Genomic DNA, 16060 nt, shown 5'->3' with positions numbered 1-16060 from the left:
GGAAGCCTATCAAGTTATCAACTGTAATTTATAATCCACCAGTAAAAGTCAAGGGATGGGGGGTAGAGAGAGTTAGCAACAGAGTCTATTATGCAGGTGAACAAAGTGAATTAAGCCGAGCCTACTCCACCGAGACCCCAGAGCCTCCCGGTCAGCAACATCAAGATGTGTTTTTTAGTGTTTTTACTGACATAACGCTGACTCTGCTCATATTGGAAAAAATAGGAACTGAACCATGGTGCCAGAATATGCATGGAAGTAAATATTTATAAGCAGAACAGACAATAAATGTCTGAGAGCAACAACCTTAGAGGCACCCAAAAGTGAAACATCCAACATTGTTGCCATTTGTTGTAGCTTTGAGCTGTAAATAACAGCCCTTAAAATAAAGTTCAGTCTCCTAATGGCATCATATTTGAAATATAGGAAAAAATATCTGAATGATCTCAAGGTGTTTCACTCTGAAACAACTGTTAGTTAAGTTCCGCCTGCTATTAACTGTTGAAAATTCATTCAGGTGTCTTTTCCTAACTACCTCGAAATCCAGTCATTTCTCAGTTATTCCACAGATGCTAATCGCTTCTCCAAGTTCAGTTCTCCTATCATGCAACCTGCTTCTGGGAAGCCTCCCTAGGGAGCAGGTGTATCCCTGTCCACCAGCCTCATATGCTTGATGACAGATGAACTCGGAAGTAGAAACCATCAGTGGGGAAGGAAACTACACCATGCTCCAGGACAAGAGTGGCAATTGCAGCCCTCAGTGAAACTGGGGGGGAGGTGAAGGCTGTCTTTGCTGGCATCACTGGCCTCATCGCCACTGTCTTCTCTGTCCCCATATCCTTGGCCAACAAAGCAAAGTCTTCCCATCCCCCCACCTCCACCTGCTCCTGTATCAGAGCAGGGTGCAAGTATAACCACAAACATGAACAAGGCAACAGATTTGTGTTCTAATTGGGACTCTAGCTCTGTGACCTTGGGGAAGTCACTTCGTGGTCTTTGTATCCTCGTTAATAAAATGAAAGGAAGGAGATCCAGGGCAGTAAAATTTATAGAGCTCTTACCATGTGCTAGACACTGTGTTCAAGGCAGTTCATATCAATCATTCCCTTAATCTTCCCAAGCAGTTATTACCATGCTTACTTTACAGATAAGGAAGGTTAGGTTCTGAAGAGTTCTGTGACTTTTAATCTGCAAAGCTCAGCAGTGGTAGAAGAGGGAATTGCATCCAAATTTGTATGTCTGACTGCACTGCTCCCAGGGGCTTGGCACAGGTGTCTGTGAAATACTACTAGGTATTCAGCTGTCCCCTCCAGCTTTTTAAGGTTCCAGTTGCAAAAACGTGTTTAAAAAAAAAAAAAAAAAAACAGAAAACACAAAAAATAAACAGAGATACTGAGCAAAGGGCATTTGGTGTCCAAGTGTAACGGTGAGTCAACCTGAGAGAGGAGACCTGAATAGCTCTTTAAAATATACTGTGTCCACTAACTTTAAAAATAGTTGAGACATGCCCACCTCTGGCCTGTATGAGAAAGGGAAATAAGTTATAGGAGACTAGCATTCTATGAATCACAACCCCTACAACCATTAGAAGAAGAAAGGAACCGGTTTGTCTGTAGGCACCTTAGTGAACCGAAAGGGGATATTATGCTCTCCAACCATCTGAAACAAGACTGAAAACCAGGGGCCTGGAAGTAGGTTTCTGACACATGGTAACAGATGGACAGGAGAATCATTCCCCCAAATTGGGAACACTGGGCTGAGTGTCAGAGTTGGAGGGAAATTCATAAGTTGTCACAGGAGGGGAGTCTGTCTAAAACACTCCTCCCATCCTGAGAGCCTCCACTGAAATGACTGCAAAGTCGTCACTCATGTGGGGTTTAAATCTGTAATTCCACACCCTCTCCCCCTAGAACTATTATAACAACTTTCTAACTGGTCTTCCTGCCTCTAGCCCTGCCCTCTTCCAATGCACCCTCCACACTGCTGCCAGAGAATTCTAACTCAAAGGCAAATCTCTTCATACCACTCCCTTGATTAAACACCCTCGGTGGCTCCCGCTGTCCTCAACATGAAGATTCAGCACCTGAAAGTGATGTACCAAGCACTTCATGGACCATTTCCACACACTCCAGATTCACCTCTCCAAATACACCAAACAACTCGGAATTCCCAAAGCACATGAAAACATCTCCTGGTTTTGTGCCTCTGTTTACGCTGCTATCTCTACTAAAAATGTTCTCTCCTACACCCTCATTTGCCTGCTAAATACCTATCCAAAATTTACAAATCATAGCATGTTTAACTTCTCTTTCAAGCCCTTCCTGACATCTTCACCATGACCTACGCTGTGCCCCAGAACCAGTACATGATTGTATCATAATGAAGTGAAACTCACTCTGTTGTGTCTGACTCTTTGTGACCCTATGGACCGTAGCCCACCAGGCTCCTTTGTCCATGGGGTTTTCCAGGCAAGAATACTGGAGTGGGTTGCCATTCCCTTCTCCAGGGTATCTTCCCGACCCAGTGATTGAACTCGGGTCTCCTGCATTGACAGGCAGATTCTTGACCATCTGAGCCACCAGGGAAGTCCACTGATTCTATCATAATACCAATACAATTAAGTGCTATAAAATGTGATATTAGTACTATGAGAGAATCATGTACTGGTTGTGTGGCACAAATGAGGTCACCGTATCCATGGAGCATTGGTTCCAAGATCCACCCCGGATACCCACATCCCCACATACTCGTGTCCCATAGCTAGCCCTCTGTATCCATGGTTCCAAATCCTCAGATCTAACCAACCACAGATCATATATTATTGTACTTACTATTGAAAAAAATTCACACATATGTGGACCTGTGCAGTTCAAACCCATGTGGTTCAAGACTCAGCTGTATAGTCTTCCTCCCTCACCATGGTGGCCCTTACAGACAAGCACAACGCACAGAGCTTGGCATAGTTCATTCTCAGTCTATTGAATTAATGGATGGTTGGATGATAAAACAGATAAGCAAATGAATGGATTGATAGAGAATATAAAAAAAGAATGAATATATGTGTATGAAGCAGGTGATGGCACAAACATTTAACAATCTGCCTGCAATATGGGAGACCTGGGTTTGATTCATGGGTTAGGAAGATCCCTGGAGAAGGAAATGGCAACCCACTCCAGTATTCTTGCCTGGGAAATTTCACAGACAGAGAAGCCTGGTGGGCTACAGTTCACGGGGTCACAAAGAGTCAGACACGACTGAGCAACTAACAGAGATGACAGATATATGTGTATAACTGAGTCACTTTGCCATACAGCAGAGATTGGCATAACATTGTAAATCAACTATACTTTAATTTAAAAAGCAGCAAATGAATGGATTGATGAACAAATGGAGGCAATACTAGCAAAAACATGATATAACACATTACACGTTCACAGAGAATCACAGTTTAGAAAGCACTTTAAAACTTTCTATCTTAGTTGTTCCTGATAATACTTTGAGGCAAAAAAGGCAAACAGATGACATCACCTCATCATTCTACAGATGAGAGATCTAGGTGACTTTTGAAGGTCACAGATCTAGTACGTCTCAGACTAGAACCTAAGTCATCTCAGTTATTCCAGAATTCTCTCTCCAGTGGCTACATACGTTATGAGAAAGAAAATTATTAGGTAATAGGAATTTGTCTTTTAGGGCCTTTTTCCTCCCTACATAAACTGTTGTAGCCATGCGTTCCAGGAAACACACTCACTGAGAAGGACAATGCAGATAGTGGAGTGCAGCTTGTTACACCAGCAGGCCCAAGGCAGTCTCCTCTTAGCCAAGGACCCCAACCAGTTTTTGTGAAAACCTTATATACCCTAAGTGTACGTGCACAAACCTACCTCCCCAAATTCCCTGGCAATCAAAGTTAACCCATGATTCATATGCCTTAAGCCTAGGTAGTTAACAGTGGACAATTATCAACAGGCCTGTGGTCATACCCCAGTAAGCATAATAGAATGCTTCGGTTACACAGATAATTAGGGTATTCTTTTAGCTCTTCCTTCTGGGGGCCTGGTTTTCCAGTTGGTATATTGTTTCCATAGATAGTGGGCATATAGCTCAAAGTCCACAGTCCAGCCCAAGATGGAGTCCTGCTTTCAAGATACAGCCTGTTCTGTTTCCTCCTTCATTCCCGCCTCTTGTTGCTCTTAAGTCATAGTATGAGCATCATTCATAGGGATATATTGCACCCTGCCTCTCCAACCACCCATTTGGGAGAACGACACCAACCTTTGGGTTACAAAGTTCATAATACATTGTAAAATGCAGGGTCCACAGAGCAGAACTATCAAGGCAACTATATATTCCACCAATCACCCTTCACCCAAGATAGTACTCAAGTTCAGAAAGGAATGTTTTCATTTGACATTGCTTTTACCTGGTTTCTCACGTCATCTAAAGCAGCTGATACATTGCCAGATAAATCAGGAATATATACACAATATTCAACCTTAATTATAGCACAGGTCCCTGCTTAAGCAGCTGTGAGCATGTCCAAAACCATTCTAATTTGAATTACCGCATCTGTTACTTTTATGAAATTGGTGTTTACATAATATGTAACCCCATGACCCGAATCTATTGACTAGGTCTGGCTTATACCAAGAGAGCAGGGAGAGATTATGATTGTCAAGAGAAAGTAAAGTCTCTTTTTGTTGTCCTAGGAAAGAGAAGAGTGGTTTAAAATCTCCTTGGCGGAGTGGTGACACCCACCAGGGAAGTCCATCCGTCACAGACAGACGCATAGCCCCACATACCCAGCAGTTGGAGGTAGAGTGGAAGTCCACACAGGAATGTGCACACTGATGAGACCAAGCAGCAGGAGTTGCTTATGTGACTTCATCCTGAAGGAGCTCATCCAGGATCTTCTTTTTCCTCTTCTTCTTAAGGATGATCTTAGTCTCTCAAGGGTCAGCGGGGTCCCTCTGTGCAGTCCACTCAGCATTTTCTGGGTCTGCGTGGTATGCTCTCTTCACCCTCATATGATGGATCCAAGGGGCAATACCTGCAACTTTAACTGAAGTAGGGGTTGTTAGATTAACAGTATAAGGGCCCTTCCACCAAGGTGCTAGTAAATCATGTTTCCAATCTTTGACCCATACTTGGTCACCAAGCATAAACTCATGAATCTGTTTCCCAAGGGGGAACAGCACTCTTTCTTGTACAAACTTAGTTACCGGATTTATCACCTTACCCAGTTCCATCTGCTGTGAAATCCTATCCCCCACTTACCTGAGGCAAATTTGTTGACACCTGTTTTATAATGGGAGGTGGCCCCATATACACAATTTCGTACGGAGAATAGCCATGGGACCATGGAGTCATCCTGAGTCTGAGCAGAGCCGTCGGAAGCAAGTCCACCCAGGAGCAGTCAGTCTCTATGATCCATTTGGAGAGTGTCTCTTTAAGTGTCCGGTTGGTTCCTTCCACCATCCCAGAACTCTGGGGCCTATATGCTGTATGTAATTTCCACTTGACATTGCTTATCTGTTATACTAAATCAGCTACGAAAGCCGGGCCATTGTCTGATCCAATGCTGGTAGGAAATCCAAATCTGGGAACTATTTCCCTAAGCAGGCACCAGCCTACTTCTGATGCTCTTTCAGTCCGGGGAGGAAAAGGTTCTACCCATCCTGAGAACGTACATACCGTGACCAGCAGGTGACGGTAGTGTTGGTGAGGTTTCATTTCAGTGAAGTCCACTTCCAGGTGTTCAAAGGGCAGCGTGCCTTTCAGCTGAATCCCTGGAGGTTTCTGTCTGTGCCAAGAGGTAGCACTGACCTGTGAGCAGGCAGTGCAGTCCTGAGATTCTGTCCTGCATAGGGAAGAGAGGCGGGGAACCAAGAAATATTTTTGAATTAGCTCTTCCAGTTCATCATGGCCTAGGTGGGATGCTTGGTGTGTTTGGCTTACCAGAGTGGGTGCCAGCTCCTCTGGTACCAACAATTTGCCACTTGGCAATTCCCACCATCCCTTTTCAGTCTTGATGGCCCCTTCCACTTTGGCTAGTTGGTTTTGGGCTTCAATGTATTTTGGAGAGTCCAGCACTAGCTCAGGCAGCTCCGCCAATACGAGAGCTTTAATAGGGGCTTCACTTGTTACCCCCAAGCCCTCGACTGCTTGTTTAATGGTCTTATCTGCCAGTCTGTTTCCCCAACCCTGGGGGGTATCCTCTTTGTGATGTCCTCAGCAGTGTATGACCACAACCCTTTCTGGTTCCCAGACAGCATCTAATAGGGTCAGAAATTCTTTATTTTTAATATCTTTTCCACTAGCTGTCAAAAGGCCTCTCTCCTTATACAGAGCCCCGTGTACATGTAGTGCGGCAAAAGTGTACGTGGAGTCGGTGTACATGTTTACTCTCTTGCCTTTTGACATCTGGAGTGCTCGAATAACTCAGCTCATTGAGCAGACCAGTGTTGTGGCAAGGAGCCAGCTTCAATGATAGTCTTTTCTGTGACTATGGCATAACCTTACAAACATTGTCCTTGTTTTATCAGGCTAGTGCCATCAGTATATAGGACCCAATCAGGGTCCAGAATCGGTTGGTCTCGGCAACTGCGGCAATTGCTCACAAGCATCCAGGCCACCTGGTGGTGACATTGTCAAGCTGCCTTGAGAGATAGGCCACAGGTCTGCCCCACGTGCCCACAGTATGCCAGCCCAGGCCTCTATTGGTAGCAGGTACTGGCTCTTTCTAACTGGAATGGCACCTGGCTTGAGTTCCTTTATCACTGGGGCTTGATGTTTAGCCAGCCTGAGGTGGGGGTGGTGGGGGCGGTTGTCTTCCACCCAGACCTCAGGGAATAATTGAGTTAGCTTTCTCTCACACTCTTCCGGCCCACCCAGTTCTTCATCTTGGGGGGGGGGTATTAAGAGAGAGAACAAATAAGTCATAGTGCCCAACTAAAAGGTGGGCCTCTCCTCAGGGGAGAAAGTCACTTGTGCTCCCAGTTTGGAGAGCAAGTCTCTTCCCAACAGGGGTACTGGGCACTCAGGAATGTAGAGGATCACTTGGTGCCCCCCATCTGACATTTTCGGGGTAGGCTTGAGACACAAAGGCTGCTCACCATCTGAGACCCAGCAGCCTCTGAATCTATTGGTGTATAAAGTCTATAGGCCTCGCACAGTCTTTCATAGCATAGGTTTTTGGGCCCTCCCTCCTTGAGGACTTGTAAAATAGCCGCCCAATATCTCTCCAGGTGGCCCCTTCCTTCCTCTGTGTTCTAGTCCAAATTAGGTTTATCAGTGGGGAAGCCTTGCTCTATCCACCTTTCTAGGTTTGCAACACCTTCTGGAAGCATCTCTCATAACCATTTTCTGGCCTCACTTAGGATCCTGTGTCTGTCCTCAGTGCTGAAGAGGGAGACTAGCAGTTGGATTATGTCATCACATGTAGGGCAGTGGGTTCGAAAAATAGTCTCCATTAGCCTAATCTGGTAATAATAGGCTACAGGGGGCTGATGGTAGTGGCCGTCTGCCCCCTAAACCGGAGGCTGCTATAGCTCTCTGAGGGGCATTTGTAGCAGGGCCCTTTCCTCTGGCTCCTTAGCGGAGCACAGCCTCTGTTTAATTCTGGTGTCTCCTTTCCCCTTCCTGTCAAGTACTCACCGGGAGAGGTGGGTATAGCTTGGGCAGTTCAGCTGGAGCCAGATTCTGGAAGTGTTGGCCAGAGGCTTCTGCAGCCAGGATCAGAGTCTGCTGAGGTGGCGGCTCTACGACCTCTGGGAGAGCTGACGGAGGAGCAGCGGCTGCTACAGGAACTTTACCTGGCCCTGGATCAAGCATTAAGGTGGCCTCCGGTCCTGGTGGAGCACGGGGCAGTGGGCGCATCATCATCCAGTATCAGGGACGGGAAGGTCATCCTCGTCCAAATCCTGCCAGATCCCAGAGGGAGGAGGAGGATCAGCGTGTCTTCACCTGCCGGTCAGCATGGCCGAACCAGAACACCACGTGGTCCAAGACTGTTTCTCCCTTAAAGTCCATTCTGCCTTAGTGGGCTTGAACAAGTGTGGATGAAAACACAGATGGGTTAAATATCCCATGTCCCAGGCCATCTCCGGAAAAGCCAATTCATACTCACTTATGTATCCCCCTCCTTCTAGCCTGATGATTCCAACGGGGTCAAGAATTTCACAGCAGACGGCACACCACCTGGGGGAGGGTAGAATATAAGCATACAAGGATCAAGTTTCTTCTCCTAAAAATCCCCTGGCGATTGCTTGGTAATAATTTTCCCCAAGATGGCGTGGACACATCTCCTAAATGACCTTCACAAATTTCCTTCCTAAGCCCTAACATGCCTGTCGACTTGTGTACCAAGCAATCACTGCCACCTGCCTATTCCAGGCTCCTGTGGGTCCATGCCCCTTCTAGTCCCTCCCAGAGGGGTGTTCAGGCCTCTTTTTCCACCCTGCCGGGTGGGTTCCTCCTCACCTGAGCACTCAGTTCCCTTGCTGCCATCCACTACCTGCTAATATGAAAGGTCCAGGCATTGAGAAACAGAATCCTTCCAGAAGGGCAAGGCACCTTCCCCCCTCTAGAAGATTCAAACTGCAAGGCCTCGGAGTAGTCCCACATGGGACTTGTCTCCTCAAAGTGAGGAGTTTCCCAGCCAATGCATGAAATGTTGTAGCCAGGCATTCTGGGAAACAAACTCACTCAGAAGGACAATGCAGATAGTGGAGTGCAGTTTATTACACCGGTGGGCCCAAAGCAGAGTCTCCTCTTAGCCAAGGACCCCGACCAGTTTTTCTGAAAACCTTATATACCCTAAGTGTACGTACACAAACCCACCTCCCCAAACTCCCTAACAATCAAAGTTAACCCATGATTCATATGCCTTAAACCTAGGTAGTTCAGTTCAGTTCAGTCGCTCAGTCGTGTCCGACTCTTCACGACCCCATGAATCGCATCACGCCAGGCCTCCCTGTCCATCACCAACTCCTGGAGTTCACCCAGACTCATGTCCATGGAGTCAGTGATGCCATCCAGCCATCTCATCCTCTGTCGTCCCCTTCTCCTCCTTCCCCCAATCCCTCCCAGCATCAGAGTCTTTTCCAATGAGTCAACTCTTCATATGAGGTGGCCAAAGTACTGGAGTTTCAGCTTCAGCATCATTCCCTCCAAAGAAATCCCAGGGCTGATCTCCTTCAGAATGGACTGGTTGGATCTCCTTGCAGTCCAAGGGACTCTCAAGAGCATTCTCCAAAAGCATCAATTCTTTGGTGCTCAGCCTTCTTCACAGTCCAACTCGCACATCCATACGTGACCACTGGAAAAACCATAGCCTTGACTAGACAGACCTTTGTTGGCAAAGTATTGTCTCTGCTTTTCAATATGCTATCTAGGTTGGTCATAACTTTCCTTCCAAGGAGTAAGTGTCTTTTAATTTCATGGCTGCAGTCACCATCTGCAGTGCTTTTGGACCCCCAAAAAATAAAGTCTGACAGTTTCCACTGTTTCCCCATCTATTACCCATGAAGTGATGGGACCGATTGCCATGATCTTCGTTTTCTGAATGTTGAGCTTTAAGCCAACTTTTTCACTCTCCACTTTCATCAAGAGGCTTTATTAGTTCCTCTTCACTTTCTGCCATAAGGGTGGTGTCATCCAGTGGACAATTATCAATAGGCCTGTGGTCATACCCCAATAAGCATAATAGAATGTATGATTCTATTCGGTTACACAGATAATCAGGGTATTCTTTTAGCGAAGGGCTCTTCCTTCCAGGGGCCTGGTTTTCCAGTTGGTATGTCGTTTCCATATATACTGGACATATAGCTCAAAGTCCACAGTCCAGCCCAAGATGGAGTCCTGCTTTCAAGATGGAGCCTGTTCTAGTTCCTCCTTCAAAATTCCTCTGTGCCCTCATCAGCCATCTCTTCCATTTCACCTGAAATTGTTTACATTTTTTGACATTTGATGCAAAGTCAGGTCAGTGTTCCCTTGTCAGAACTCCCAGAGCACAACAGCACAGGACTTGTGAGGAACCTCCAATGTTAAAAGGCCCATTGCAAGGCTCATCAGAAAATCAAATACATAACTCTAAAAATATCCTCCGTGATCTATGTATGTAGCCACGGTGTCTGACAAATTCAATTAAATCTGTCATACATCATTCTCCACAGTGTTATTGAGAGAGACATAGTAGTATCGAATTTTAATTATTCAGCTCCTATTGATCCTACCATAATCTGGTGAGAATCATTTGCAAACTGACAGGCCCCTCAGGAGACAGGCACTATTATCTAATTATAAATCTCACAGTGTCATTTGATACAGTGTTCGGTTTTTTCTTTTCCACAAGAAGAGCCCCAATATTTGCCAACAAATTCTCATATAGAAACCCAAACAGTGCACACCAATCTTAACTTCAGCTGAGATAACTAGAGCCTGGATTGTGGCATCAATCCCTGGGCCCTGCCCCATCACCCTGTCCCCAGAGTTTGTTATAGGATTTCTCCACCAAGTCCCTTCCTCCCCCACCATACCTGACTGGCCATTCATCCCAAAGGGCCCTGTGATCTAGGCTAAAGCCTCTTTGGTGCTAATAAATCAGTGGCAACTATTTTTGCATTTTCACATTCACATTTTTGCATTCTCAACATACAGAAGTAAGGAATGGTGGGAATATCAGGTCCCTGGCCCACAGCTGGAGAGACATTGGGAAAAGAAATACCTCAAGATGCAACTTAACCCCACCTCCCAGAACACCCTGAAAGACTAGCCCAGGAATAAACAGTCACCCAGCCAGCTAGCCAACAAGTATTTTCTGAACACTGAATCTGTTCCAAGAACACTGGTAGGCCCTGCGGGGATACAGTGGTGAACACAATACAAATGTACCTTAACAGAATAAACGGCTACAATGAATTTATTAAGTGGTGCAAACATGTAACGGGCTATGAAGAAATAAAAAGGCAAATAAAATAGGGTTTTGAATGGCTTGAGACACCCCTGATTAACCTGGGAAATGGTTAATTGGCATTACGTGGGTGAAGAGTGAGGCTGGGAGAGACAAGGCTTGTAAGGCTGCCTGCAGTAAATACAGCTGGTAAGTATGGTTGCTGTGTGAAATGAAACTATCTCTTGCCATATCAACAAACAAGAAATGGCACACCCCTCAGCGACTTCTGGCCTCCAAATGTGAATGAGGGCTCCCAAAACTGTGATCCAGCATATGCTGCCACCCCCCATGGTGACTGCTGAGGAGCCTGGGGAATGCAAGAAGCAGCCATCTGCCACTCTTTAAGGGGAACAAGGAAACAGGATTTGGCCCCAGATAGCTGAGGTACATATGAAAGGAATGAACTCAGTCAGCCCAGAGGCTTGCATCTTCCCACACATAGAATGCTAAATTCCTTAACTTGGGATATCTGGTTTCGTTTAATTAACAATAATCTTTTGATGTTCAGACTGTCTGCTCTTTGGTGCAAAACTTCTGTATAACCTGGCGCCTCCCCTCACCTCCTTGCAGCAGTTTTCTCAGTTACTGAGATGCTGTCTCCATGGGTTGGAGTCCTAAGCATTTCCACCAAATAAAATAACTCTTCACTGCCAGGTTGTGACTATAGTTTTTAATCAACACTGGTGATGGGAAAGGGCAATAGACAGCTGCTGGTGATAGCCTAGGGTGTGGGATCAGATCTGAACGATGGGTTTTGTCTTCTAATTGGCATAGCAATTCCCAGCAGGTGTGGTAGGAGTATCGTGGCTCTGTTGGCAGACATCACCTTTGGCAGTGGGCACCACTGTTGGTAACTTATGGTGGGGGCTGAGTTCCATTGGCATAGACAGCAGTAGGACTCCAACCCAACTTTTCCCAGACATCTACCCAACTTTACCCGTTTATATCATTTATTGGGGGAAAAAAAAAAACTTGTTTTCACCTCTGATTTGAAATGCCATATTTATCATGTGCTAATATATTTTAGGGTCTATTCTTGGGCTTATTTTATAGTTTTAATTACTGTAGCTTTGTAATCGATCCTAATATCTGAAAAAGTCAGCTCTCTACTCTTATCCAGGTTCTTTCATGCTATTCTTGTGCATTTATGTTTTCTATACAGACTTCAGGTTCCTAACAGACATCTTTATTTGATTATCTTAAAGTTGTCAAATCCACATCTTTATGATGACAAGTGTTCCAACCCAAGAATATGGTGTGGGTTTTCCATTTGTTCAAGTCTCCAATTAGATTGTTCCTCTCCATGTTTTAAGTTATCTTCAAAAAGATCTTGCATGCTCCTGGATAAATCTATTCCTAGGTCTGTTATCATTTTTTTTATAATTAAAAATAGGATTCTCCCATTCTGTGTTATACTTGGTTGTTTGTACATAAAAGGAGCTTGTCGATTTTGTCTATTAATGTCCTGAGAAGTCTTTCTGAATTACGTTTACCATATTTAAAAGTTGATTCCCTTGTGCTTTCTATGTATTCAATTACATCACAGAAAAATATCAATAATTTTGCCTTTTACCATTTTATACTTATTTCTCTTTTATAATTGGACTGACTAAAATTTCTAGAACAAAGTTAATTCTTACCTTCCTTCCTGAATGGAAAATCCTTCTAGTGTTTCACCTTTTAGCATGATATCAGCTTTTAGAGGTTTTTAGGTAGGTAGATAAGTTATTTTAAGGACTATTTAGCTATTAAATACCTCAGTTGGTAAAGAATCTGCCTGCAATGTGGAAGACCTGGATTTGATCCCTGGGTTGGGAAGATCCCCTGGAGAAGGGATAGGCTACCCACTCCAGTATTCTAGCCTGGAGAATTCCATGGACTATACAGTCCATAGGGTGGCAAAGAGTTGGACACGACTGAGCAATTTTCACTTTCAGCCATTAAAACTTTATTGAGTGATTTTTAATTGGGAATAATGTTAAATATCATATCTTTTCAGCATTTCTAGTGATTGTATGATTTTTTCTTATTTTCTAAGTATGATGGGAGAATAGGCAACAGAGAGAGGAATAACAGTTGGGGGTGATTTCATAGAGAATGCTGCAGTTGAGCTGAGATCTGAAGGATGACTAAGATTTCTGATTTTGAAATGGCAAACTAAATGCACATGGTAGTTTCCCTACCTCCTAACTCCAAACCCTCTATTCTTAAGTTTTTTAAGCCAAAGCTAAGAAATGGGCTAAAATAGCTGGGCTGAAAATCAGGAGACATCGTTAGATGACTGAAATTTGAGAAATCTTTGAGAAACTGACGGCCAACCAATTCAACTAAGGAGGAAAACAGCAGCCTAGAAGATGCACAAATTAGGTACCACAAACTGTTTTCACAAAACACAGAAGCAAAGCGAAGGGCACACCATGCTTGAAGTCAATGAAATCTGAGAAAAGGAGAAACCAACAAAAAAGATTAAAAGTGGGAGGAGGGTGGATACTGAGATGCTTACAGCAAATAAGTTGTCCAGATTGAAGTTTGAAGACAGGAGAAGAGGACAACAGAGGATAAGGTGGCTGGATGGCATCACGGATTCAATAGACATGAACTTGGGCAAACTCTGGGAGGTGGTGATAGACAGGGAGGTCTGGCGTGCTGCAGTCCATGGGGTTGCAAAGAGTCAGACATGACTTGGTAACTGAACAACAAAACTTCCAGCTTCTGTGCAGTCCCCTGCCCCATCACCCCTGTGAGTCAGGCTCCAGCATTTAGGCAGGAGCAAGTACTTGAGTTAGAGAAATGTAATAGTGTCTCCAGAGGCTGGCAACTTCTGGGAGGAATGCAAAATGGTCATGTTCCAACTGCTACAATATCCTGCCCATCAACAACAGACCCCAGTGAGCAACTCCTGGGGAACTGCACAAACAAGGGCAGTAAAGAGTCTAGCAAGGAATCACGTCAATAAAAGTAACTTCATAATCAGAAATCACACAATAAGCTGAAGGGTAAGGAAGGACTTTACCAGGTGGAGATGGAGAGAGATACACCAGCTTCTGCCTGCTATGTATCAAAAACACAGGCGCCCCTGTTTGAGTTTCCTGAGCCATACAGCAAATTCCCCTTGGCTATCTATTTTACATATGGTAATGTAAGTTTCCATGTTACTCTTTCCATACATCTCATCCTCTCCTCCCCTCTCCCCATGTCCATAAGTCTATTCTCTATGTCTGTTTCTCCACTGCTGCCCTGTAAATAAATTCTTCAGCACCATTTTTCTAGATTCCATGTATATGCATTAGAATATGATATTTATCTTTCTCCTTCTGATTCACTTCACTCTGTATAATAGGTTCTAAGTTCATCCATCTCATTAGGACTGACTCATATGCATTCCTTTTTATGGCTTTTTATTCCTTTTTCATTGTGTATATTTACAACTTTTTTTTTAATGTAAATTTATTTATTTTAATTGGAGGCTAATTACTTTACAATATTGCATTGGTTTTGCAATACGTTGACATGAATCCACCACGGGTGTACATGTGTTCCCCATCCTGAAACCCTCCCCCCCCACCTCCCTCCCCATTCCATACCTCTGAGTCATCCCAGTGCACCAGCCCTGAGCACCCTGTATCATGCATTGAACCTGGACTGGTCATCTGTCGATGGATATCTAGGTTGCTTCCATGTTCTAGAGGGGTGGGATGGGGAGGGAGATGGGAGGGAGGTTCAAAAGGAAGGGGATATATGTATACCTATGGCTGATTCATATTGAGGTTTGGCAGAAAACAATAAAATTCTATAAAGAAACTATCCTTCAAAAAATAAGTTTAAAAATGGTATTCAAAGGAAAAAAAAAAAACATAGGAGCAAGGAAAAACAGGATATGTTTCAAATACAGAACATTGGAGGAGAGAGGGCAATAAGCCTAGAAAGGTAGGCTGAGGCCAGACTGGTGATGGCTTCAGATGCCAAGTAGTGGTGTTTGTTTTTTTTGTTGTTGTTTTTTGTTTTTGTTTTTCCTATAAACAGTGAGGATGAAGACAGAGGCATTTATGAAGAAGAGAGTGAAATGATGACAGCTGTGTTTTAGAAAGATGACTCTGATGGGCATTTGGCATGCAGATAGAAGGAGAGAGTAATTTAAGGGGTCCAGCAACAGACTAGAGGTGATGAAGGCCTATTTGAGGACACTGGCAGTAGGAGAGAAAAGGAAAGAAGTGAAATGTTGTAAAGCATCTGTAATTGATCATATTTAAGGGCAAGGGGAACTGAAGGAGACATGGGCAATGTGAAGTTGCATTTCTTGTACCATTCCCTGAATGGGGAAAAAAGAAGACAACTACATCTGGTTTTGGTTTCTTTCATCAATATTGTTGTTTGGGGGATAAGAAACTCACGTTGTGACAATTTGAGTTTGAGGTACCTGCATGATATCTTAGTGAAAATGTCCCATAAGTTGTTGCAAGTTAAGATCCAAATTTCAGGGGAAAGGCCAAAACTAAAATATGTAGATGTTAGAAGTCTTTTGCAAGATTGGATGAGATCATGCACCAGAATGGATGAAGGGCAGAAGTAACAAGGAGACTGGGACAAAAGTTATAAATGTGGAACAGTTATCTTGGGGAGTGACTTGAGTCATTTTCCATAAAGCACTATGTGGAATTTGTTTTTGTTTCTACTAATCAGAACCAAATGTGTTGACCAAAGTGACCCTGAGAGTAACTCACTAGAAATAAATTGGTAGAACAAAGAGTATGTTCTCTCAACAAATAAAGATGTATTAGTTGAGTAATGTTGATATATTTAAAGCCATGCATAATGTTAGAGTTCAATACTTCTTTTTCAGTTGGGGAGACTCAAGTACAAAACAACCGACATGACGCCTCCAAGATCAGAGTCAGCAAGAATCAGAGCACAACTAGAGTCCAGTTCTTTTGCTTTATAGTCCAGTGATTCATATTCTCCCCAAACACCCCTCCCACTAAGTCACACTGTCCTCTCCCACCACAACTAACAATTGACATGGTGGATTACTGCACTTGAGTCTAAAAACTGCAACCGTAATTGAAGGTATTTGGTGGGGATGAGGTGTCATGTACTAGGTTGATAGCT

General features: G+C 44.0%; 1 long non-coding RNA gene across 1 annotated transcript; it reads right to left on the bottom strand.

The window, feature by feature from the left end:
- Positions 1 to 3397: 3397 nt before the first annotated feature.
- LOC138986413 (uncharacterized) lies at positions 3398 to 8143 on the bottom strand. Its single transcript, XR_011463266.1, has 3 exons — positions 7815 to 8143; positions 5278 to 5860; positions 3398 to 5062 (listed from the first exon to the last, which is right to left on the bottom strand). It is a non-coding gene; the product is annotated as an uncharacterized lncRNA (long non-coding RNA).
- Between the last annotated feature and the right edge of the window lie 7917 nt (positions 8144 to 16060).

The sequence above is a fragment of the Bos mutus genome, chromosome X, assembly GCF_027580195.1.
Source record: "Bos mutus isolate GX-2022 chromosome X, NWIPB_WYAK_1.1, whole genome shotgun sequence".
NCBI lineage: Eukaryota > Metazoa > Chordata > Mammalia > Artiodactyla > Bovidae > Bos > Bos mutus.
This window is presented reverse-complemented; position numbering and strand designations above follow the sequence as displayed.